The sequence below is a fragment of the Anabrus simplex genome, chromosome X, assembly GCF_040414725.1.
Source record: "Anabrus simplex isolate iqAnaSimp1 chromosome X, ASM4041472v1, whole genome shotgun sequence".
NCBI lineage: Eukaryota > Metazoa > Arthropoda > Insecta > Orthoptera > Tettigoniidae > Anabrus > Anabrus simplex.
The window spans coordinates 74,199,110-74,226,463 of record NC_090279.1 but is presented as its reverse complement, the minus strand read 5'-3'; positions in this window follow the sequence as shown (position 1 = coordinate 74,226,463).

Genomic DNA, 27,354 nt, shown 5'->3' with positions numbered 1-27,354 from the left:
ACAATTGCCTCAAGCTAACATATGCTCGAATTTTCTTACGAAGAATATCCACTTCAGTGCCAGACTAGAGTTGTTTTTAGAATTTAAATGAAACACATTTTCTTTTGGGCAAAGATTTTAAAATTGTTTACGATGATTTTAACATGTTTTGTATATGCCATGTCTCAACATCATATATTATAACTACTATTCCTTAGTTTGTTTAACCTTAAGAAAACACAGTTCAATTTTTATAAATCATAAATGTCAATGTCCTCTAAATAATCTTTGTTTTAAGATTAAATAAGGCTGAAGATGCCCAATAAAAGTAGGCGAAACATGTCACCTTAAAATTATGAATTTCTATGTTTATTTAACCACATAACATAGTGTAATGGTCGTAGAGTACGCTATGCTAACTCGCTACGGCCGTGGCGTCACCCATCGCCCCACCCCTTTACGCTCGAGCGCGCCAATCCGCGAGCAACACTCAAGCGCTGGGCCAGCCCTTCTCACTTCTATCCGTGGTCGCGCCGCAGCGAACTACGGAAACGACTGGAAGATTAATCTGGAGTCTTCTATCGCGAGGTTCCTCGATCCATCGAACATCCGGACTATTCCAGAAGGGCTGGCGCAGGTATAAAAGAGCAGTTACTTGCCTACAGTCAGTTAGTCAGTGAGAATTGGAGAGTGACAGTTAGTTATTGAGTTCGCTGGAGAGCAGTCAATGGTAGCCTGACATAGTGCAGCCTGATCGAGTATCTGTCTGTCGGAGCCGACGACTCGTTCCTGTCTTCCTGATATCGTGTGTGTGTGTGTGTGTGTGTCCCTTGAGACTGGCTGCTGGAGGAGAACCTAGAGTGTTCTGGAGCGGCGAAGAAGGGAACACTAGGAGACGACGTGTGAAGACTGCGGAGTTCAACGGGTTGAGTGAACAGCGGATACTATCCCGACCTGCGAGGCTGACGACCGTGACAGCGCTAACGAGTGTGACTGAGTGGCTGAGAGAGTGTACTGTAAATAATCGATGACTCTGTGCGTGTGTGTGTGTCATTGTAGATGGAACCTAAGAGAAACTAAGAGAGAGAGCGCGCGAACCGTAAGTGTACTTGTGTAGCTTGTAAGCTCGGCTATCGTCTGTGTGTGTGTGTGTAAATCTGTAATTATAGTGCTTAGTTAATAAATCTTAGAAATAGGTTGCTACCAGGTGCTGTACGCATTTATTTACTTAGTTACCCCGCCAAAACGTTACAACTGGCGTCAGAAGTGGAATGGACAAGTGTGATACACTAGTGGATAAACTCTTACGTAAAAACTGGTGTCAGAATCGAGTTCCTGGTAACTTATTTTGTAGCCGGCAGAAATGAATTCCGAACAGCTTCAGATTTTTGTAAGCAAGTTTAGTGAACTTGAAAATAAAATTTTATCTGGTTATGGCGAACTCATTAGCGAACTGAGATCTGAGCGGGGGTCAAACCCGGACCAGCTGAAAACCGATTTGAGTGAACGGAAGAGTGAGGACGAAGTGTGCTCTCTCGAAACCGAGGCCGACGTTGACGATGAGCGGGATGGCAACGAACTGGACGAAAGGGGATCCGAAGAGATGCTCGCGGTTGTGGAGTCCGGAGTTCGAGGCCCAGAGGTGGAAGTGAGTGCCCTGCGTGCGGAAACGATGGCTGTGGAGACGCGAATTAATCCTGCTAGCAGCGACGGCGGCTCCAGCATCGTGAAGTTGGAAAAACCTACGGGACGACCGGATTACTTCCAAGAGAACATGCCGGACCCAGTTCAAGACCGGATCGACGTCCAAGAAGAGTGCCGAATATCCGATCGCCGGGCCACGTGTACAACGCAGCCCCCAGCCAAGTTCGACCTACGAGGAGGTTATGGGATTGCTCGACGTACGCTGCGGGGTCCACCAACAGAGAGCCACCTACCGAGTCCAGTCGCAGGAGAGGACTCAGCGCACAGATATAACGCCCCGGATAATCGACGCCGAGATCGAGCGACTAGGCGACGTGACTGTGGAACAGTTATCGCGAGGTGACACCAAGCTCGAGGCGGCTGACGCCTGTGAGAAACTACGTGGCGCTGAGATCCGTCCAGGGAGGACGATCGGCAAGAAACAGAACAAGGAAGAGGCTCTGATGATGGCCCACGAGACAGCGGCAGCGACTGCAACGGCACGGCTGGAGGGACCCCTACTAGGAGAGGGAGCAGCAATGGAAGACGAACCGATGACCAACGAACGAGGATGCCACCTGACTAGGACACTTGTTCCGGCACGAAGCTGCGTGTCGGTACGAACACCAAATTCCGCACCCCGGAAGAAGAGGAAATCCAGCAGGCCTAAATCTGGGACGAGCAAACCAGTCCCCGGCATCGCACTAGAGGACTACGAAGGCGCTCAAGCCCTGAAAATAGACGCGGATGTGGACGTAAAGAAAACCACCAAAGATCCGGCTGCCACGCGAGGACTTGCTGATCGTTACCAACGGGAACGAGGACACCGTCGACCGGACCCAGCGGATCCCCCATGGGAAGGTGGTGGCCAACCGAACAAACTGTATTGCAGCGAAACGTGGAGGGGGCAATGTAATGGTTGTAGAGGCCGCCATGCTAACGCGCTACGCCCCGGGGCGTCACCCATCGCCCCACCCCCTTTACGCTCGAGCGCGCCAATCCGCGAGCAACACTCAAGCGCTGGGTCGGCCCATCTCATTTCTATCCGTGGTCGCGCCGCAGCGAACTACGGAAACGACTGGAAGATTAATCTGGAGTCTTCTATTTCGCGAGGTTCCTCGAACCATCGAACATCCGGACTATTCCAGAAGGGCTGGCGCAGGTATAAAAGAGCAGTTACTTGCCTACAGTCAGTTAGTCAGTGAGAGCTAGTCAGTGAGAATTGGAGAGTGACAGTTAGTTAGTGAGTGATTGGGAGCGAGATTGAGTTCGATGGAGAGCAGTCAGTGATAGCCTGGGAGAGTGCAGCCTGATCGAGTATGTGTCTGTCGGAGCCGAGGACTCGTTCCTGTCTTCCTGATGTCGTGTGTGTGTGCGTCCCTTGAGACTGGCTGCTGGGGGAGAACCTGGAGTGTTCTGGAGCGGCGAAGAAGGGAACACTAGGAGACGACGTGTGAAGACTGCGGAGTTCAACGGGTTGAGTGAACAGCGGATACTATCCCGACCTGCGAGGCTGACGACCGTGACAGCGCTAACGAGTGTGACTGAGTGGCTGAGAGAGTGTACTGTAAACAATCGATGACTCTGTGCATGTGTGTGTCATTGGAGATGGAACCTAAGAGAAACTAAGAGAGAGAGTGCGCGAACCGTAAGTGTACTTGAGTAACTTGTAAGCTCGGCTATCGTCTGTGTGTGTGTGTAAATCTGTAATTATAGTGCTTAGTTAATAAATCTTAGAAATAGGTTGCTACCAGGTGCTGTATGCATTTATTTACTTAGTTACCCCGCCAACACGTTACAATAGTATTAATTGTATTGCATATGTGGGGTAATAAATATACTCCTATTGTAAACTATGTGACATACCACTTAGCCGAGCAGCTCGTCTTCTTTCTCCCAATTCTTCCCAGCCCAAACTTTGCAACATTTTTGTAACGCTACTCTTTTGCCGGAAATCAACCAGAACAAATCGATGAGCTGCTTTCCTGTGGATTTTCATTCCATGAATCAGATAATGCTGGTGAGGGTCCCATACACTGGAACCATACTCTAGTTGGGGTCTTACCACAGAATTATATGCCCTCTTCTTTATATCCTTACTACAACCCCTAAACACCCTCATAACCATGTGCAGAGATCTGTACCCTTTATTAACAATCACATTTATGTGATTACCCCAATGAAGATCTTTCCCTACATTAACACCTAGATACTTACAATGATCCCTAAAAGGAACTTTCACCCCATCAATGCAGTAATTGAAACTGAGAGGACTTTTCCTCTTTGTGAAACTTACAACCTGACTTTTAACCCTGTTTATCAACATACCATTGCCTGCTGCCCATTTCACAACATTATCGACGTCAATTTGCAGTTGCTCACAATCTTGTAACTTATTTATTACCGGTACTCTATACAGAATAACAACATCCACAAAAAGCCTTACCTCTGATTCCACTTGTTTACTCATATCATTTATATACAAGAAAACATTAAGGTCCAATAACACCGAATTGAGGAATTCTCCTCTTAATTATTACAGGGTCAGGTAAAGCTTTTCTGAGATCTATTTTCTAGAAATATAGCAACCAATTCAGCCATTCTGTTGTCTAGTCCAATTGCACTCATTTTTGCCAGTAGTCTCACATGATCCACCCTATCAAATGCTTTAGACAGGTCAATCACAATACAGTCCATGTGACCTTCTGAATCCAAGATATCTGCTATATCTTGCTGGAACCCTACAAGTTGAGTTTCAGTAGAATAATCTTTCCTAAAACCGAACTGCCTTCTATTGAACCAGTTATTAATTTCACAAACATGTCTAACATAATCAGAAAGAATGTCTTCCCATAGCATACATACAACGCATGTCAAACTTACTGGCCTGTAATTTTCAGCTTTATGTCTATCACCCTTTCCTTTATACACAGGGGCTACTATAGCAATTGTCCATTCATTTGGTATAGCTCCTTCAAGCAAACAATAATCAAATAAGTACTTCAGATATGGTACTCTATCCCATCCCATTGTCTTTAGTATATCCCCAGAAATCTTATCAATCCTAGCTGCTTTTCTAGTTTAAACTTTTGTATCTTATTGTCAATGTAATTGTTATCATATGTAAATTTGAATAGTCTTTAGCATTAGTCTCCTCCTCTATCTGGACATTATCCTTGTATCCAACAACTGTTTATTGTTCCCCAGGTGGTACAAAAATTGTCTATGTTGAATACCTCGAGTAGTGCATCAGGGAATTCATTTCACCCAATAGCAGTGTTTTTTAGTCACTTTGTGATACTTCACTGTAAATGTAAACTTACTGCACTAACAATGAATACTACAATTTCTCCTACAGGTAATATATAAACTTTGTTACTGTGGCTAATTGAGTCGATTCTTACACATTGCCGGGGAACAGATTTCTATCTAAACACATATCTATTCAGGAAACTATGCTCAATAGTATTTTGTATATTTCAATGTAGGGGACACTACTGAAATGTGCTGTGTTTACTTGTTCTGGCCATCACAGGTTATTCTATTAATATGTTATTAGCTTTACTTTCAAGCAACTACTTTTACAGCTTCCACAGCCAGAATGTATTCCTGAGGATTGTTCTTCCATTCCTGCTAGCAGTTTAATGTTGCACCAACAACTCCAAGGGAAAGGGATTAGATTAGGTACGCAGCAGATTTAATTAAGGTTAATTATGATAAAATGGGGAAAACACGGAAACGTTTTCCAGGGCTGCAGATCCTAGCATTCGACACCATGCAAACTCACCGCCACTCGTCCCTGATAATCTTCTACACACCAATAAATCAGAGAGGCAGCCAACTGTTACCTACATCATCATGAACAAAAACCGGATTTAGCTGCTGTGGGATAATGATGTCATACTGAAGAATCTCCGTAACAACACTGATATAACAAGATACAGATATCTTAAAAGGAAACATTTCAAGATTTGGAACCCTACTGCCATATGTCGCAACCTGTAGTGTAAAGAACAACTCAACATTCACAGCGTCACAATAAAACTCCACCAGAGCTAAATAACACAGCAAAACAATAATTAAAATTACACACTACATACTGAATTTCTTTCTGAAACTACCATCCGCAATCCTCATCTGCGTAGCTCTTCAGAAAAAGATCGTCATTTCACTAAATTGAGATATATTGCTGCTACACACATCTTGCAGGTACTTGCAACGCACAGGCTAGGAGTTTTTTAAAAAGCAAGCTAGATATATGCGTATTCATTTTGAATGCTTAATTAAAAATAAAATTTAAGAAAATTAATAAAATTAAATAGTAAAAATTAGGAGAATGCTGAAACTGAGAAAGATTAATATTAACTTCTAATATTCTCAATTGAGATCTATATATTTAGCAAAAGTATATGACTGAACTTACCGACAATATGTTACTGGTTGTGAACACAGTGTAGAATGATACAAATCACAATTCCTCAAAGAAGAAAATCCGTAAATTACTTAACGGAATAAGCTGTAGAATTGGCTATTACGCGCCTTGTATAACAACATATCAGCCACTTCGAAGCAGGAACGGATATTTGAATGTTGATAAATCACCTACAACAAACTCTTGAAGAAAAAAATTTGATTTGCAACAGTCAGTAGATCAGGCTGAATTTAGGAAAGGATATATTACTAATGACCACTGCAGAGTATGCGACACTTCTTCTGCTTCTGCTTCTGCTTGAAATGTGAATGGGCTTGTTATATCACCCAGTTCCAATACTTGTAATAAATCACACTGTAACACTCATATACAGTATACCAAAATACACAACTGTGGGGAGAGTTGTAGTTTAACATATTCGTAATGTCTACAATTGCAGTATGCGACACTGGGTGCAATGTCCCGCTAAGTCTGGCTCAAGGACGATATGTAAGAGAGAAGGAACCTCTCCGGGTGAAAAAGGGAATACCAAAGCAGGTCCATAAGTCTTAACGAGTGTTATGCCATGGAAGGAGGGATCAACTGACTGAATTTCACGATCCAATTATTCGTACACTAGGGGAAATAAAATCGTCCGGCTTTTATACATATATACATGCATTTTCATTATAGTCCGTTATGCCTTCCATCGTTCAGTCTGCAAGCCTCTGTGAATTTAGTATACGTCGCGACAATCCCCTATTTGCAACTAGTGCCGTGACCTCATTTAATTCTATACCTCTTATCTTTAAATCGTTAGAAACTGAGTAAAACCACTATCATCTTGGTCTCCTTGTACTCCTCTTACCCTCCATAATAGCGACTATTATTCTCCTAGGTAACCTATCCTGCTCCATTCGTCGCACATGTCCCCTCCACCAAAGACGATTTACGCGTACAATTTCATCCATCGAGTTCATTCCTAAATTAGCCGTTATCTGCTTGTTGCGTGTACTCTCCTGCCATTGTTCCCACCTGTTTGTAAAATCAATAATTCTCGCTACTTTCATGTCTTGTACTTCTAACTTATAAATAAGATATCCTGAGTCCACCCAACTTTCGCTCTCGTAAAGCAAAGATGGTCTGGAAACACACCGATGTAAAGACAGATTCGTCCAGGAGCTAACTTCCTTTTTACAGAACACTGTTGATCGCAACAGCCAGCTCACTGCATTAGCTTTACTACACCTTGATTCAATCTCACTTACTATATTACCATCCTGGGGGAACACACACACAAAAAAAAAAGAACTTAAAATTATCTACCTCTTCCAGCTTTGTATCACCAATCTGACATTCAATTCTGTTGACTTTCTTACCTACTGACATCAATTTAGACGTGGAGAGGCTAATTGTCATACCATACTCATTGCACATATTTTCAAGTTCCAACACTTTAGACTGCAGGCTTTCGGCACAATCTGCCATTAAGACGAAGACGTCAGTAGAAGCCAGGCTGCTTACTACATTTCCACCTGCCTGAATCTGTCCCTGCCAATTTATACCTTTCAGCAGATGATACACGTAAATTACGAAGAGCTAATGAGAAAGATTACAGCCTTGTCTAACCCCTGTAAGCTTCCAGAACCAAGAACTCATTCTACCATCAATTCTCACTGCAGCCCAATTGTTATCATAAATGCCTTTGATTGATTCTAATAATCTACCCTTAATTCCATAGCCCCTCAGTATGGTGAACATCTTTTCCCACGTTACCTTCTCATATACTTTCGCTAGATCTACGAAACATAAGCACAACTGTCTATTCATCTCGTAACATTTTTCAATTACCAGGCGCATACCGTACTGAAAGTCGGATCCTGACAGCTCCTCTGTGGTCTGTAACCACACTGGTCTTCATCCAACTTCCTCTCAACAATTGATCACACCCTCCCTTCCAAGATGCCAGTGAAAAACTTTGCCTGGTATAGTAATCAATGAGATACCTCGATAGTTGTTGCAATTCTTCCTGTTCCCTTGCTTATAGATAGGTGCAATTACTGCTATTCTCCAATCTGAAAGTACCTCACCAACACTCCATTCTAATCTTACTATTCTATGAAGCAATTTCATCCCTGCCTTGCCACTATACTTCACTATATCAGGTCTAATTTCACCTATCCCTGCTGCTTTATGACAATGGAGTTTATTTACCATCCTTTCCACTTCCCCAAGCGTAATTTCCCCACATCATTTTCTTCCTCCCCATGAGCTTGGTTGTTCGCGACACCACCAGAAAGATTTCCTTTTACGTTGAGACGATTTTCAAAATATTCCCTTCACCTGTCCTGTGGTTCCCTGGGATCTATTATGAGTTCACCTGAATTAACCAAAACACAGCTCATTTCCTTTTTCCTTCATTTCCCAAGATTATGTATTTCTGACCAGAAAGGTTTCTCTGATGCTTTAAATAGCCTTTCTGGGTGATTACCAAAATCTTCCCTCGACTTCATTTTGGATTCAACGACTATTTCTTTCGCTCTGTTTCGTTCTTCTGCGTACAATTCAATGTCTGCATTGGCCCTTGCTTGGAGCCATTTCTGATAAGCCTTCTTTTTACGTTTAGAAGCTGCTGTCACCTCATCATTCCACCAAGATGTTCGCCTTTGCCCATCTTTACACACAGTCGTTCCTAGTCATTCCCTTGTTGTTTCTGCTACAGCATCCCTGTATACCACACATTCTCTTTCTATATCAGTAACCTGCTTACTGTCCACTGTTCGAAACTTGTCACTAATAATATCCATGTAGGCCTACTTCTGTCTAAATTCCTCGTCCTGGAGATTTTCTACACTTATCCCTTTGCAGACAGATTTCACTTTCTCTGTCCTAGGCCGTTGAGATACTCGTACTTAGTTCACTACAGATCAGACGTGCTCTGTATAACAGAAAAGTCGCCGAAAAACTCGTACATTCCTAACAAATTTCCTGAATTTGAAGTCGGTTAATATACAGTCTACTCTATGAAACTGGTACCCCTAGCCTTCCACGTGTAGCGGTGAGTAGCCTTATGCTTGAAGAATGTAGTCGTAACTGCTAAACACATACCAGCACAGAAGTCCAGCAAGCGCTTCCCTTTCCCATTAGCTTCCATGTCTTCCCCATATTTACCAATCGCCCCTTCGAATACTTCAGTTCTCTTTCCAACTCTCGCATTGGTATCGCCCATTAGCACTATCCTATCTTTGCTGTTGACTCTGACTGCGATGTCACTCAATGTTTCATAAAACTTGTCAACTTTATCCTCATCTCCACCCTCAAATGGTGAATAAATTGAGACAATTCTCGTCCTAATTCCTCCAACTGCGTAATCTACCCACAACGTTCGCTCATTTACGTGCCTAACAGAAACTACGCTGCGTACAATACTATTCCTGATAAACTGTCCTACCCCATACTCTGAGTTTCACCTTTTTAACACAAATCAAGTATACTTTATAATCTCCTGTCTCTTCCTCGTTATTTCTTCTTACCCTTAATTTCACTTACACCTAGTACATCCAGATGCATCCTCTTTTCTGACTCAGCCTGTTCTACTTTCTTTTTTCCGTAGCTCCCCATCGAATTCCACTTCTTTACAAAGTTGTTTCCAAGGAGAACCTCGCCTGTCAAGTGAGAGTGGGTCACCATTACTCCCATAGGTCCGAGGCTTTCTTGAAACGTACTGAACTTGGTAAATCCATTAAGCAGGATGTCACCCTACTTACACATAGTCCTGGTGAGCATTTTTCCTCTAACGGGTTAGGGACCACCGGTGGATTGTGTAGTCCTAGCCGCATGAGCGAATGAAGGGCCATTATACAGAATATCTCTGAGGTCTCACTCCTGTTCCGTAGCAACTGGTATCCCGACACTCAGGACCACTTACTAGGCCTCTCAGCTGTTGCCCTTGGTTCACGAACTAGAACGTGACTACAGCAACGTACACCATGAACCATCTAATATTATTATTCCGGAAATATCGTGCATCACAGAGGTGTAAGAAGGTGTTGTGCTGAATGGATGGACAAGGAATTGACAAGAGCATAATTTAATGCCCAAAATTTTGAAATTGTATTCCTTCCGTCTTGTTCTCTTATTTAAAATTTGGTAAATAGAAGATCTAAAAAAAGCAATAACAATATAAAAATGAACTCGTTAGTTCCAACAACAACGACATAAAGTCCAAAATCAGGTACAGAAGTAGAGAGAATTATCAGGATGATAATATACGATGGATGAGTATTATTAGCCCTGAAACAATTATACTATATTATAAGAGAAGGTTTGCTCCATTAACTTCCATAGCCTAAGAGTCTGAACTCCAAACTCAGAGGCATAACTTTCTTGGAGTGCACAAGGTTATACAATGGCAATCTTCAAATCAGGTATTTACAGTCACTTCTGCTTTATTTTATTTTTTTCGGAAACGTAAACAGGGGCGATGAGTGCCCATAATAAATTGCTACGATGTAAAAAGGTAAAGGTTGATAAAGATCGGGGGAAAACAAAATCCATGAGGGCGAAAAACCCGCGCTCCTTGTAGAAAACTCTTAAAACCTTAAGTGGGCTTATGGCCCCAACATACAGAGGCTAAGCGTATTGTGCGCCGGCGAGACTAAATGATAAACATTAAATACCAAAATCTGTTCATAAAATTAGAGGATAAGAAACTTTAGTCACCCCATACCGAGATGAACGGTAGTCAACAGAGGGTAATCACTTTTGTCCCCTTACATTATGTATTTCCCAGTAGGGAATAAAACAGATTACTTAGACTGGCGAATTTTTTTACATTTAAACAGCAGAGTTTAGTAATGTACATGAAATGAAAGAGTTTTGAATCATTTCATATGTTAAGAAAATTCTGCCATTACCGTGAGTTGCTGGGCCTTTGAACGCCGACTGCGTCCTCTGCCACTTTAGTATACGCCGCACACAATAAACTGGAGCCATGATCATGACAATACAGCCTTAAAGCGCTCAGCTTTTATAGTATCTGGAGGGGAAGTTCCAGAACTCTTTACAGATAGGCTGGATGCTTGTACACACCCCAAAACAAAATTTATTTGGCTAGAGAAAGTATACACAAATTATCTTTAATCCCGGCGGAGAGGACAATTAGGCCGATGGTAGAGACATCTAATAGATGAAAATCCAAGTGTATTGCATAACATTAATTCAAGCTCAATTACACTGATGGCCTTATAGAAGGCAATAGTAATGGGAAGAAGCAGTTCACCTCTGGGAACTAGTTCATTCACTCTCGCTCCCAAGAAAGAACTACTTCACGAACTACTTCAAAATGTGTAACTTTCCCGCCAGAGCACTCTGCAACATCTGAAGTAGTTCGTCCGCGAACGAGTTCCTTCCCATTCACTTCACACAAGGCTTGATCGTTTCGCGAGCTTTCTAGAACGAGGAAGTACACAAAGTGGACAACAGGTAGCACGCAGGTGCACTTCTCTATAACATTCGTAGTTTCTGCAAAGATGAACGTTCCTATTACCGGTAATGTCAGCTCACTCTCTCTCCCCCTGCCCTCAACCCCTCAGGAATATGAGTGTAGAAAAAACCTATTTCTTTTCAAGGATAATGACAATTTGTTAAATATTGTCGACTTGAAAATGAGATGTTTTAAACGCTGATCTCTTATCGCAAGAGAACCCTTTTCTTGGTGGTGATTTCATCCCCTGACTTAAAAATAAATTTATAACATCTGAGCGTTGGTCAACTTTTTCTCGCCGGTGGCGCTAAACGTCAAGGCGGATTTAAGTAAAACTACTTTCAATAGTTCTGTAATAGATTCAGACTAGTCGATACGGATCAAACAATCATATTAATCTATCATGGTTAAGTTTATCAATAGACTCCAACACTCTCGCTCCCAAGAAATAACTCCTTTACGAACTACTTCAAAATGTGTAATTTTCCCGCCAGAGCACTCTGCAACCGCTGAAGTAGTTCGTCCGCGTACAAGTTCCTTCCCATTCACTTCACAATCGTGAAGTTCTGCAGTTCGCGAAGTAGTTCTCGAGATACGAGCGAATACTTCACAGTTCGTGGGAGTGAAGTAGTTCCCGAGAACTAGTTCGTTCGCGAACTACCCATCACTAGAAGGCAAGCAGTCTGACTGGACGGAGAAGGTGCACCCCCGGTACCCTAAGGTTTTGCCACGGTATGAACAGCTTTGAAATCTTGTATCTTGCCGTACATAATTTTTGATAATACATATATAATTTGGAGTATCACTTGATAGAGAGGCCTTTCATGTTTAGTTGTTGAAGTAAAGTAGTTTAGATAGTGTTTGCGAAGTACTAGAAGGTCGGGGTGTTGCGTCCAGAGTCGATGGCAAGAACGGCCGCCGATGACGATGTCAGGATGGGGTTGCCCGGGCCCCCAAGGTACCCTCAGATATCATCCTCCCGTATATTTTGGGGAGCAACCAAGGCGATGGTCACAAAGTACCAAGTAGCATTGTTCGGGCCAAATATAGAGTGGGCGGTTGGAGTTCAGCATCCAAGCCACTCCACAGGATGATATTCCAAAAGGAGTAGGTTTAGCCGGACTCTCGGCCGAAACGAGGCGGGTCCATACCCCGCGCCGGCATCTCTCGCTCATTGACACGACGTGGCCTCAGGTGAAAATATGGCACTGTAGTATTGATTTTTGGGGCAACTGTAACTTACTCACAGAGAGTGTTACATGTGGTGCAGGTACGGTTGACAACTTTGGAGGAATAGTGCACGGAGTTTCGACACAGGTTTGGAGGCAGGGTCCTTAATGGCAGAATAATAATGAGATCATTGAAGGGAAGGTTTTTAAAAAAAAGGATTTAAACAAAAAATGAAATTTAAGTTATGATGTTACTTATATACATACAATATTTCACAGCCAACAGGGGCACAAGACTCCTTATTCTAACTTGATTATATAAAACTTAAACTAATAGGATGCTAAGGAAGGAAATATAACTAAATCAACAACATCATCCCTTGGTGGCATATACTGAAGAAGCAAATGCCTTTACACAGGTTTTACTTGACACAGGTGTAGCTCAAAAATCTTTTCATTTCATTGACAGGAGTAAGGAAATCAAGCCTAATGCAGGGTTAATGAAATCTGAGGGCAAGCTTGCCCACAGAAACAAAGTTTTTAACCATTGCCTGATCTCCAATTTTTTACTTGGTGGGTCTTTGTCCACGGTCATACCTCATTTTTACTCTCCGGTGAGAGGCCTTAAGATTATTTCTGGCTTTTCCCCATAAATCTCGGATATTCTCTAGATCTATTGTCTGTGGCAAAATCTCATTGGTCGACTACGAATTTGACAAATGAGTATTTGGGACAAACTTAAACATAAAAGAAATTGGAGAAACTTGTGCTACTTATGAATGGCCGAGTTAAATGCTAATGATAACCAGTGTAAGGAAGGGTCCCTTTGGGAATGATCTTCGTGGTGAAAAGCAATAAGGGCAGGTCGAGGATTATGATTAACCCGCTCAGCTAGGGATGGTTGTGGGTGGTGCGCAGACGTCGTGACATGCGAGATAGAGAGATCGAAACAGACCATACGAAATCAATTACAGGGGAACGGCTTAGCGTTATCGGGAACAACATATTGACAGGGTCCAAAAGACGACAAAACAGAACTGAGAGAAGAAATAGTAAACTGAGTAGTGGCAAGCCTAGTCGGAAACAGCCATATAAACCGAGTAAAACCACCCTCAACACACAAGAATGAATTTATTCCCATTCCCTTTATATTGGGGAAGGGTGTGACGTAATCCATGTACAATCGCACCATAGGGAGAGATGCTTGGTGTGAGGACAATAGTCTTTAATTAGCTGACAACGTGGGCTTGCTAATCAAACAAGACTTACATGCCTTAACCAGTTCCCTAATCTCGCCATCCATGCTCTTCCAGATAAACGTCCCTCTTATCTTCTCTCTGGTTTTATAGATGTATAGATTTCCCCTAATGCGATCTCATGGTAATACTTTAAAATCATAGGTACTAGCACTGCTGGAACGACAATTTTTATCTTCTGATCGTGCCTCGAAGGGCCACACAGATCTCCATTACTCAAAACATAAGAGACGACACGTTCCCCAGAAGAAAGGGTTTCCATAATAGGAGCATGCATCGTGTCTCCACGCTGGCATTTGGCTATATCGTCAAATAACAAAGAGGCATTAGTCAAAAGTGCACTTATGCAATTGGTTTGAAAATAGAAGGGGAACGTCTTTCCTCCGGATCAACAGAATTAGAATCGCCGGAAAACATTCGGCTTAAGCCACTGCGACTTCGTTCTCCGACACTCGAATGTGTAGCACGTCAAACTGAAAAGCTGAAACCCTAGTCGCCCAACGGGTGATGCGTCCGGTACAACGGGGCCTAGGAAAAATCCAGCTCAGAGCCTGATCGTCGGTCTCCAATTAAAATTTAACGTGCTCAAGGTAGAGGCGGAATATTTCGAAGGCAAATCTTTTCAACTCATATATAGAGTACTTGGTCTCTTGAGTTGACAATGTTCCAGGAGCATTGTTAGTTGGGCGCTTTCCGATTTCATATTCCTGAAGAAGAACCGCCGCACCGCAGATAAAGCGGTGTCTGTCTGTAAAGAAATCTGGCATTGCCGAGACCGGGGCGTTACACAGAGCTGATTTCAGATCCTCAAACGCAGCTTGCTGTGATGTCCCCAATTCAAACTGGGCACCTTTCCTGCGGAGAAAGTTTAGGGGTTCCTTCCTACTAGCAACGATTAGGAATTCACCATGCTGATGAATCTGGCAACACCTTTAGCATTTTTAGGAGGCTCGAATCTACGGATTGCGTGAGTTCTGAAATGATCGACCGAAACTCCAGTAGGTGACACATTATGGCCCAAGAAGGACATGGATGGTTTAGCAAAAGGTACCTTTGACAACTTGATCGTCAATCCAGCTTTACACAAGTGTTTAGAGCTTTCTCTAGACGAGCGAAGTGTTCTTCAAAGGTCTCGGAGAAAACAACATCATCCAGATAATGGTACAGATAATTAAATTTAATATTGGAGAAGATACTAACTAGCAGCCTATTAAAATCCGCCACGTCCCCAGGGAGCCTGAAAGGCATCCCGTTGTATTCATACAAGTTCCATTCACTAGCGAAACCAGTCAGATATTTCGATTCTTCCACCAGAGGTATCTGGTTATAGGTTTGGTTAAGATCTAATATGGTAAAGAACATGGCCTTACGTTTGAAAATATAAGAACAGTCACGTCCGTAGGGAGCCAGAAAGGAACCAGGTTGTATTCATGCAGGTTCAATTCACTAGCGATAGCAGTCAGATATTTCGATTCTTCCACCAGAGGTATCTGGTTTTAGGCTTGGTTAAGATCTAAGATGGTGAAGAACATAGCCTTACGAAACCAAGAAAGACACGAATGCAAGTCGGGAAGGGGTGCTGATTATAGAATTATCTTACGATTTAATGCCCTCTAATCAAGCCGCCTTGAGGTTTCTGAACCACAAAAATGGGTGAAGAATACGCCTACTTGGAGGGTCGAATGATACCATACCTCAGCATTTGGTCAATGATTTCCTTGAGGGACTTTGTTTCAGGTGGAGATAGCCTGTACAGAGGAAATCTTAGACGAACCGAATCCGGAAACTCGATTTTGTATTCAAGTAAGTCAGTCACACTAAGATTTTCCGAAAGACGTCGGAAAATGACTGACATAATTTACGAATGCAATTAGCCTGTTCCTCAGGTAGATGGCTAACGTCTAACGACATCTCACTCCCGGTAGACGAAATAACAGATGATGATACAGAATTACATTTTAAATGAGGTATATGGAAATTAATCCTAAATTTGAATGTGTAGGAGTTACTTTGAAAATCGAGCACGATACCGGAATATGACATGAAATCTACACCTAATATCACAGGCCATGACAAATTTTTACCAACAAATAACATAAAATTAGATGTAAATTTAGAAATACGAAGTTTCACCTGAGTAAATCTTAAAATTTCTAGTGGGCAAGAGTTAGCAAAAACACATCTTACAGAAGGAGAAACTTATTCAGGAAATTTACAACTAAGCTTTAATTTTGAATACCATTCTTCCGAAACAATAGAGTGAACACTTCCGGAATCTAAGAGGGCAGTAACATGTTCATTGCTTATTTCATTTTTAAGGAATGGAACAAAATCTGAAGTATCGGATGCAATCTTGAGGCACTCTTTTGGACCTTCAAAGATGGTCTTAGGCGTCTTAGGCGTTCTTCCCTCTTTAGAAGATATGATTTCCGATTTAAACTGGGCTGGGCCTTGAGGTGCAGATAGTGGCGCGGACTCAGCCGAGCACCCTAGTCATTTTCTATTGCTTTGGTTAGCAAAGGTAAAACCAGAAGTAGGACAAGAAGATATACTATTTGACAAGTTACAGTTCTTAGCCTGGTGTGTGAATGGCGCGCATTTGGAACAACCTTGAGAAGACGATCCTCTTCCGTACTGACTTTTAATGGAACAGCATAGTCCCCATTTCTACCCGCAGACCCCGACATTATTTTATTAACTTTATTAGACAGTTCATAAATATGTTGAGCCAAGGAGTTTGGCATATTTTAGTGCTCATCTCTGATTTTAAGATGAAATAGATCCCCTACACTATTACAGAAATTAAAGAGTATAGCCTGAACACGTTTAAGCTGGTTTACTTTCCGGGTTGAACCGTGTTGTCGTTTTTTGTACATTACATACAGTTTGCTGACATTTCGAATACATCGCAGTATTATTTGTCAGGGCGACTGAAATACCCCTACTCGATCCGAGGTAACCAGTCTCCCAGGCAGCAATCCCACTACAAAGGGTGGTTCCTGACCTTGATCTATATATCCTAGCCTTTCTGGCTGACGTAAGCAGTGAAAAAAAAGAGATCTACATCATTCGGAATTCTTTCATCCGCACGAAGAAAATGCTTTCGAGAGCGGATATGAACTCATCATCATCATCAACATCCTAAACCATCTCCAGTTTCCCGGGTGTGGTATATGTACCATGTGCCTTGTACCATTCCTCCTCCACCAACTTGTTGCAATCATGACCTCTCAGCAATACATCGTTCTTAACTGAATCTATCCATTTCCTTCGTGGCCTTCCCACGGGTCGTCTTCCTTACTTTTCTGTCATAATCATTCCTTGCAGTTCTGTTAACTGGCATCCTCTTCATGTGGCCAAACCACTTCAGTCTTGATATCTGAATCTTATTGAGGAGAAAATCATCTATTCCTACTTCTTCTCAAATTTTCTCATTCCTAACCTTGTCTTTCCTGGTTTTATGGATCACAGTGCGTAGAAATTTCATTTCAGCTGCCTGGAGTTTGTAATTATCTCTATTGGTCAGTGTTGTGGTTTCGAGACTGCATGTAAGAATTGGTGTATAATAGGACTTGTACAACGTCATTTTGGTTTTCATAGGTATTTGCTCATCCCACAGCATGTGTCTTACCTGGTGGAAAAATTGTGTTGCCTTATTGATTCGATTGTTCACCTCATGTTTTGCTAGGTTGTCATTTGATAGAACGCTACCCAAAAAGAGCGGAACTGAACTAAGCTAACTAATTAAGGAATATTACAATGTAATTAACATGCAGATAATTATGATAACCACACCTGATGATTTATTGTTTGTATAAAAGGTCTAGTCTTCTCTCTTTAGCTCTTGTGTACTGCTCTGTTTCTTTCTTATTAAACTCCGGGATGTTTCCCAAGGCTGAACAGAGCCACCTTCTCGTAGTGTTTCTCAGAAAAATGTCAACCCCATTTTGAGTCGAAGAACGACGTTAACTTTCAACAGTTGGCATGTGTATGGTGACGGTTTTATTCACAGCATTGACGCATTACCAGAAAGTTATTCCGAATGAAGAAGCCTTAACAACGTTTTAGCACCGGCAGCCACTCGCAGACCTGGTCTTGAATATAGAACTTGCAATTCTGTTTTCAGTTTTTGTTCATTCTACGATTATATGCCGATCCTACCTCGTTCCTACATCTTTGTTTGTTAAAGGGTTCACTTGCAGTCTCGTCGTATTTATAATCTCTGTGCATTGCTCTTTGTATCGAGATATCGATTATAGGAAATACCTTAGCATTGTTGATTTTACAGCGGTGTGAAAATTATTAGAAAAATTTGAAAATTTTGTATAAAATCACTTTTATTCATTGATATTTTTCTTCCAATTGAAATTAATCACATATTTAGTATTTGGTATGCATTCGCTTTGATTATATGGCAGATTCAGTGCGATATGGCATTCTACATTTTTTGCAGGAATCTTTGATTTGCTTATCATAGTGCCATTTATTAATAAGTGTCTCTATGATATTTATCTTTGTTGTAATGCTGTTTTTCTTCAGTTTTCATTTCACAATGGCCCAGAGATTCTCAATGGGGTTTACATCTGGACTACTGCAGGCCAAGAAAGTGCTTTTACTTTGTTTCCACTTAAAAGCTTCGTCACAGACTTCGCTTTATGGCAAGGAGCAACATCGTGTATGAATACAAAGTCACCATTGGGAATCCACTATCTCATTTGCGTCAATAATCTTCTTTCAAGTACTGTTTTGTATTGAGGCTGGTTCATCATACCCTCTACAATATACAGACGTCCTATACCATGAACTAACGTAACACTCCAGACCATAACCTGGATGGGATGCTTGACAGCTTGTGCAATTAATTGCAGCAAGAACTCTCCATCAGTGCTTCTCCTCATGTACTCACTACTTTCGCCTGTTATTGCAAACACTGGTTCGTCGGAAAAACATGCTTGGAAAATTAAAAACATATCTAATACCATACACACATCAGTATACTGAAAATTAAATGAATAAGTTTCTTGCGAGGGGAATTTCATTCATTTGTGTTAAATTTGGAATTTTCTTACTTCAGAATATCGTATCATAATTCAGGTTCATTGACTGGCATTATTATAAGTAACCAATTATAATTTTATAATACCTTGCTCCAGTCATCTCCGAATCGTTCACAAACGTCTTCATCCAGGTGTCAGCGCAAGACACACACAAGCCAGTAAAGGGAACATCTGATTCAGTTGTTTCCCAATCACTGTTTAGGTTCACAGCTTCCTGCACTGATGATGTCAGATTATCCTCACATTACTTCTCTTTGTATGAGTCTACCTTGCAGCTGGGGGTGGCATGTTCATAATTCCACAAAACAAGCTGGTATCTTTCCTTCCAATACCTGAACATCTCATTCCATAGCACAATCTCAGGTTGCTTCATAAGTGCAGTTATTCACTTCAGACGTTCTAGAAGCAATATAGAACTGACAGCTGTCACAATACAAATATAACGTACAGACTACACCAACCCTCTCTTCGTCATCATATAACTTCAAATCTCGTGCACAACAGTTAGCACATGCACAAGCTGAACGAATAACTTCTCGCAGAATCCTCAAATCTATGAACCTAAACCCACTTGAGGATTTATCTTCCATCTTGTATTCATCGAACGAAATGCCTCAATCAATATTCGTCTCAGCAGCACTGGATATCTTGAAAGAAGTACTGCCTATACTGGATCCTGTTCTGTGCCTTGCCCTGATACATTCGATTTCTTTTTCGTAAACCGAGAACAACTGTCCTTTTTTTACTTTCTTCAAAACTCTACGTTCACCTCAAGGCATACTGTTACTTTGAATAACATACAACTAACAAAATTAGCAATTGGTAAATCGGATATGAAACCACAGCAACACATATAGATAAATACGCTGTCAACAAAGGAACCTGAAGAATGCGGCGGCCATACTTTTCCACAGCTTGATTGATGACAGGTTTCCATGGAAGAAAGACAAACACGTGGAAATTCTCCGTAAGAGTAATAAAAAACTCGTCCTACAGAGTTGGGCGTGGCAGTATACAAGCAGTTACAGATACTCATTTTTCTCATATTTACAGATGGCATTGACCTGTAATATTTTTTATTAAAATTCTGACATGTTACGGTATATTATGAGCAAATAAAAATTGGCTATTTTTACTCATTTTTACGTATGTTCCCCCTTAAAAGGTGTTTTATGGGTATCATAGGTAGTTTAAGACAGTATAGTACATCATCTGTGTCAAGACACATACAAAATGTAGTTACTAAGGAGATACTCTAATATCAAAATAAAGCTACACTAGAGGGTTCGGTCAAAGCTTTAAGAGTATTATGTCAGCAGATTGGAAAAATGGAACAATACCCACTGGCTGGAAACGATCCATCATCTACGTTCCTATACCAAAAAAGGCGATCTGTTGGACTGCACAAACTACAGTACGCTTGTCCTAATATCACATGCTAGTAAGGTGTTGCTAAAGATCACGCAACGAAGATTAGAACCTTAATTGTCTAAACCTCGAGCTCGTTTTAGGATAGATATCATTAATAATATGCGTTGGATGGTAGAGGGAGCACAGGAGTTGGTCATCAGAAGGCCTTTTATAATGTAAATCACAGGACCATGAGGGATGTCCTTTCGACGGATTAACACCTCTCTGTTTTGGATCCCAACTACCGATTTAAATTCACACTCTTGACTTAGTTATTTGGTTCTCCGAGTACTGATATACATTTTACCTGGACTTTTTCTGACCGTAATTTGGCAGGTGCGATCCTAGCTCAGTCAGGTGGTATTTGAAGGTGTTCAAATACGTCATCCCCAAGCCGGTAGATTTACGAGCAGGTAAATGTGCTCTTGCGGGACTAACTTCCAGCACCTCGGCGTCTTCGAAAACTGTACAAGTAGAGTAGTTAGTGGTACGTAAAGCCAATAACAAAAATATTCAATACTATTGTTGAAATTGTACTTTTTCTATTCTTCTGGGTTTATTTTATCTTACTGTATATAATTTACTTCTCATTGGCAACGGTCAGGTTTGGATTCGTGGTTCCTTCTTATAGTTAACCCCAGGAATACTAACGGGGGGTACATTGTGCCCACCACCTGCTATTTATTGCTCTGTTTCTTTTGACATTTGATATTAAAAGGCTGTAAAATGTATTTATTGTTACCAACTCCGAATGGTGTATTTGGTTTGCTCATTTTTACCGTCTGAAGGCGGCGCAGTCATTCAAACATGAGTGAGCAAGAAGTAACCCCTCCACTTAATTAGTATTGGCAGGATTTATAGCGTTGTTGGCCACTCACAGTAAAACTGAAATAGTTTCTTTCTTGACTGCTACTAGACATTACTAACTGGATAGTTCTGTGTGTACTCCAAGAGCATCGCACCTGATGGATGGTTGCTGGAATACTCTCCGAGATAGCTAATTCGTCTGAAGATGACGACATTGATATTACTGTTAGTGAAAACGAAGAAGGAACTGAGAATATATATATTTAAAAAAGCGAGCTGGATTACCATCATGAGAGAGATACACAGATAAACCCAGTTTCAAAACTCTTATCCGCCAGACGCGTAGAAATGATTCATCAGACTGAATGTAGAACATTGAAAATATTTGCACTTTAACAATAGCTCAGTCAGCTGTTTATTTATGGGGTTGACAGCTGATAATGTTACCAAGTTGAAATATATTTCTTTAGTTGATTGTAAGGAATGTGAAATAAGTTGGTAAATATCTCCAATAATAAACATCAGAGATTCACAGGAACTTGACTTTAAGTGTTCGTCACAAAGCACACACCCGTTGGTATACAATGACATTAAAAATAGAGTTGATATTCCTAGGGTTAAAATTGTAAGTCACGCAGATAACAATAGAACAACAGTGGAAGCTATTGGATGAGGGTGACAGTGGGTTGAGTGAGAAGACGTATGCATAGAGCGGAACTTTCTTTCACACATCACAGGAAAACTAGAATCCAGCTTTGCATTGTTGATGCTAGTAAAATAAATTTTAATTTATCAACTGGGAAAATAAATTGTTAGATGATGCAAATATCTGTGAGTTTTCCGCAAATGTGTAGTAAACCTGGAAATATGGTCATAATAATTATAACACCAGCTGCGCGGCGGAAATACTTGATGCGAGTCCCTCGACCTCTTGACGCGAGTGTAACGTCCAGCCGTCAGAGCAAATGAACACTATGACTATCTCGAGGAAGAACATCTATACTATACACTCTTATGCCTTTCAGCGTTCCGTCTGCAAGACTTGTGAAGTTACTAAACGCCTCAAGAATAATCTATATTCAACTATCCCTGAGACCTCGTTTATTTCCATATTCTTATCTTTAAAACTGATTCTGACCATCGTCTTCTGTGTTTCCCTCTACGTCACTTACCTTCCACAACTACTTCATTATTTTCATAGACAACCTACCTTCCTCCGCTCGCTTCACATGACCTCTCCACAGAAGCCGGTTCACGTGTACCGCTTCATTTACCGTGTTCATTCCTAACTCAGTCTTAGTACCTTCCTGCCATTGTTCCCACGTGATTGTAGCAGCTATTTCTAACAGCAAACAGACTGGTACACAGATAGACTTCTTTCTTACAGAACACTCTGGCTGCGCGGTTAGAGTCACACACCTGTCAACACCACTGTCAGCAGCCCTGAAGCTGGTTTTCCGTGGTTTCCCATTTTGATACCAGGCAAACGCTGGGGCGCTTCCTTCCCACTGCTGTCCCGTCGTCATAAGACTTATCTGTGTCGTAAAGCAAATTGTAAAATAAATAAAACACACACTGCGAGCTTCACACTTACTGTGCTACCATCCTGGGAGAATACACATCCTAAATAGCTGAAGTGATCTACCTGTTCCAGATTTGTATCACCAACTTCAGATTCAAAAATTCTCTAAGGTTTCTGGATACTCACTGCATCTATTTTCAAATTACTACTAGGCCACCATATCTCAGTGTTAGAGCAACCAACGCGAAGTTTCTAGATCCCGGGCTTCAGCAGAGTCTGCCAAACAGCTTACTGAATCCCTCCCTGTCACTTTTTACTTTCCAGTAGTTTATCCATTAAAAGTAGGAATAACAAACAGCTTTGTCTAATTCCTGTAACTCCTTGAACAAAGAACTCATTTCGCTCTCCGTACCCCAACTGTTATCATAAATGCCTTTGATTGCTCAATTATAGTATATATATTATTTGCTTTACGCCGCACATAAACTCAGATAAGTCTTATGGCTTCGCTGCGATAGGAGAGGCCTACGAGAAGGAAGGAATCTTCCGTGGCCTTCATTAAGGTACAGCCATCTTTAGGGCTGCCAACAGTGGGGTTCGAACCCACTATCTCCCGGATGCAAGCTCACAGCTGCGCGCCCCTAACCATATAGCCAACTCACCCGACAATTATAGCATATTATATTATGTTATATTATAAGAATAATTTAGTGTGGCTATTTCTAGCCTGGTGCAACCCTTGTAAGGCAGACCCTCCGATGAAGGTGGGCGGCATCTGCCATATGTAGACTACTGCATTATATTGTGGTAGAGGATAGTGTTAGGTGTGGTGTGTGAGTTGCAGGGATGTTGGGGAGAGCACAAACACCCAGCCCCGAGTCACTGGAATTAACCAATGAAGGTTAAAATCCCGACCCGGCCGGGAATCGAGCCCGGGACCCTCTGAACCGAAAACCAGTATGCTGACCATTCAGCCAACGAGTCGGATATTATATTATATTATATTATATTATATTATATTATATTATATTATATTATATTATATTATATTATATTATATTATATTATATTATATTATATTATATTATATAATAATAGTGGCTGCAGAGACCACAGGTCTTCGAATAGGAGCAGATGCATAAAAACAGCGAAAAATTTTTTCACTCGGTGACAAATTCTTTCTTTCTTAATCAGTTTACCCCACAGGGTTGGTTTATTCCTCGGACTGAGCGAAGGATCCCACATCTACCGCTTCAAGAGCAGTGTCCTGGATCGTGAGACTTTGGGTCAAGGATAAACTGGGAAAGAGGACAAGTACCTCGTCCAGGTTGCCTCACAAAAGTTCAAATAAAGCGTATAGGAATGTTTTGAGATATTAGAGAGCTATCGGCTGTCCTGAAAATACTTTACTGCAGTTTCCTATTTTACTTGCAGGCAAACAGCCGATTCCTTCAAACTCCTCACCCAGTTCCATTTCATCTTCATTTTTCTAGAAAAATGTTCAAATGTTGAGGATTTTTCCTTCATTAAAAATAGTTTACACCTGTTCAATCAATCTTGCTAATTGGGCCTTATTTTTTCAAAATTTAACGATTAAAATCTCTCATACTTTTGTAGTCACATTCGCGCAGATACTTGCGGCTTGTAGTCGCTACGCATTCACGTTTGGAGCTGAAGGTTTCAGCACTGTTTTCTTTTACTAATGAAACTATCTTATTTTATTTTCTCAATAATTACTGTTTTGTTGTGTTCTCTTTTGTTTTAGAGCTATCTGCAATATTTTGAACCATTGTTACTCCTTGTTGCTTGACGTAAGTCTCGTCTTATTCGTTAGAATATAAATGCAGCGCTGCGCTACGTTCATTCGCACTGCAACAACGCACTTTGCTCCACAATCAAGCTAAATTCGCTGATTCATCAGCAACTTTCATCTAATCCTATTGCAGGCATGATAATGTATTGTCCACAGCGTCTACGGAAAGACAGTAGTGTAAGAGAAAATGGGGGAAAACCGTTCGTTTTTTCCTATAAACACCCAGTCTATTCAAAGATTTTAAAAATGATATGCATATCAAAACCTTCCTCCGGATGTGTATACACTAAATATGAGGCTTGGTCGAGATCCATCCAGCCGTTTCGCCGTGATGATGGAACAGACAAACAAACAGACAGATAAACGGACACGAAGAATAAAAATCACCGGATCGGTATTGAGTTGACCTAAAACGGATAAATATCTGAAAATTTGGCAAAACAAATGAAATTACAGACAGCGGACCACCTACAACTTTATTTATATAGATAAGCATGTACACGTCCAGAAGTGCAGACCTTTATTTCGAGAGTCGCTGCTTTGAAACTGTACGACATATCTAGAAACGGACCTCACCATCAGACGTCTCATTAAGTGTTTACATGGTTGGCCCTACGACATCTTCTCGTACCTCCTATATTTATGGGTTAGATTGAGTTAGAGTCATTGAATTGAGTAACATTTTGTACAGTTTTATCACTCATGTGACAGCTAGAATCACAAGATTTGGCTATCATATGGCCACTGGTCATGTCAACATTCGAGCTGAATGTCGTCACTATATTATGTTTCCTATAAGTGTGCGAAGCGAGAACATAATCGTGTAAGAAGTACAAAATTAACTTGAAATAGAGAAATACACCTCTATTTAACGTATAAGGGATAGAAATACGACCAAAGTTGTAGATCTCTCCAGAATGCAAAAGACTGTGCTTTCTGTTTTGTGAGATGACTTACCGCTTAGCCACCAATTATCCCGAAACGAAGGTCTGCGCCGTCGTTAAAATTTCATCCCTATTCCGATATTTTCCGGCGCCTAAATTTATACATTTGCATAGATTAGAATATTTCCTCAAAGAAAGAGTGTCCAGGCTTCGCGATTAGCATTCGCATATGTATGGAGGAAGAAAATAATACAGTTAAGAAAGTTGAAATTAATAGAAAATAGGTCAATAATTGAGGACAGTCGGATAGGACAATAATATGTAAACACCAAGAGAATGTATTGGAAAATCAGATGCCGCTCAATAAATTATGCTGATATGTGTTAAGGATATAAGAAAGCGGTAACAGATGGGAAATTTAGGCGCTGGGATTCTTAGGAAAACACATGAGAAGATGACTAATGGTGTTATTACTTAAGCTATTCGATGACGGTTATAACCTCCAACGATATTCTACCAATATCCCGCAGAATGGCCGATTGACGTCTCTCTTGCTTTCTACCCAAGGGACAACCACGAATTTACAGGAATGATGACGAAAATGGCAATACGCTACTTCCTTGCTGGCAAGCAGTCAGAGAAGTTGCCATGGTAACCTGTAGGTTCGTTGTCGGTCTGTCGGTCACTCAATGCAGAGCATGATACCCGCAGAAATTAGTAATTTTCTCCGTCATTTGAAGAGCAAGGTCAATTATGAACATACTATAAGTTGTTTATAATGAAGAGATATTTGACATACAGACCACGACGTTTACAGAAAGACAGTAGTATAACAGAAAATGGGGGAAAACTGTTTGGGTTTTCCTATAAACACCCTGTCTATTCAAAGATTTTAAAATGGTACGCATATCAAAACCTTACCCGGGATGTGTATATACCAAATATGACGTTTGTTTAAGATCTATCCAGGCGTTTCACCGTGATGGTGGTACAAACAAACAGACAGCAAACAGACAAACGGACAAATAGACACGAAAAATAAAAAAACACCGATTCGGTATTGAGTTGACATAAGACGGATAAATATCTGAAAAATAGGCAGAACAAACGAAATTTCAGACAGCGGACCCCTACAATTGTATTTATATAAATAACAGATAACATTTATGAAGCTAAATGAGAATATTTGCATGGTAAAATTTGCTATTAATTTGAGGTAATAACGTTTAAATGAGGTACCTCGATTATTTAACTTAAATATACTAAGTCCTTACAATCAATAATTAATTATTTAATATATCTGCCAAATGGGTTAGAGCTCAAATTCTGGAATCCCCAAATTACAACTGTTTGATCGATCAATCAATCAATCAATCAATCAATCAATCAATCAATCAATCAATCAATCAATCAATCAATCAATCAATCAATCAATCAATCAATCAATCAATCAATCAATCAATCAATCAGTCGATCGATCGATCGATCAATCAATCAATCAATCAATCAAACAATCAATCAATCAATCAATACTGATCTGCATTTAGGGCAGTCGCCCAGGTGGCAGATTCCCTACCTGTTGCTTTTCTAGCCTAATCCTAAATGAATATTTGCCCCAGTTTGTCCTCTTGAATTCCAATTTTATCTTCATATTGTCATCTTTCCTACTTTTATAAACGCCACAAAGACTTATTCGTCTACTAATGTCATTCCACGCCATCTCTCCGCTGACAGCTCCGAACATACCACTTAGTCGAGCAGCTCCTCTTCTTTCTCTCAATTCTTCTCAACTCAAACTTTGCAGCATTTTTGTAACGCTACTCTTTTGTCGGAAGTCACCCAGAACAAAACGAGCTGCTTTTCTTTGGATTATTTCCA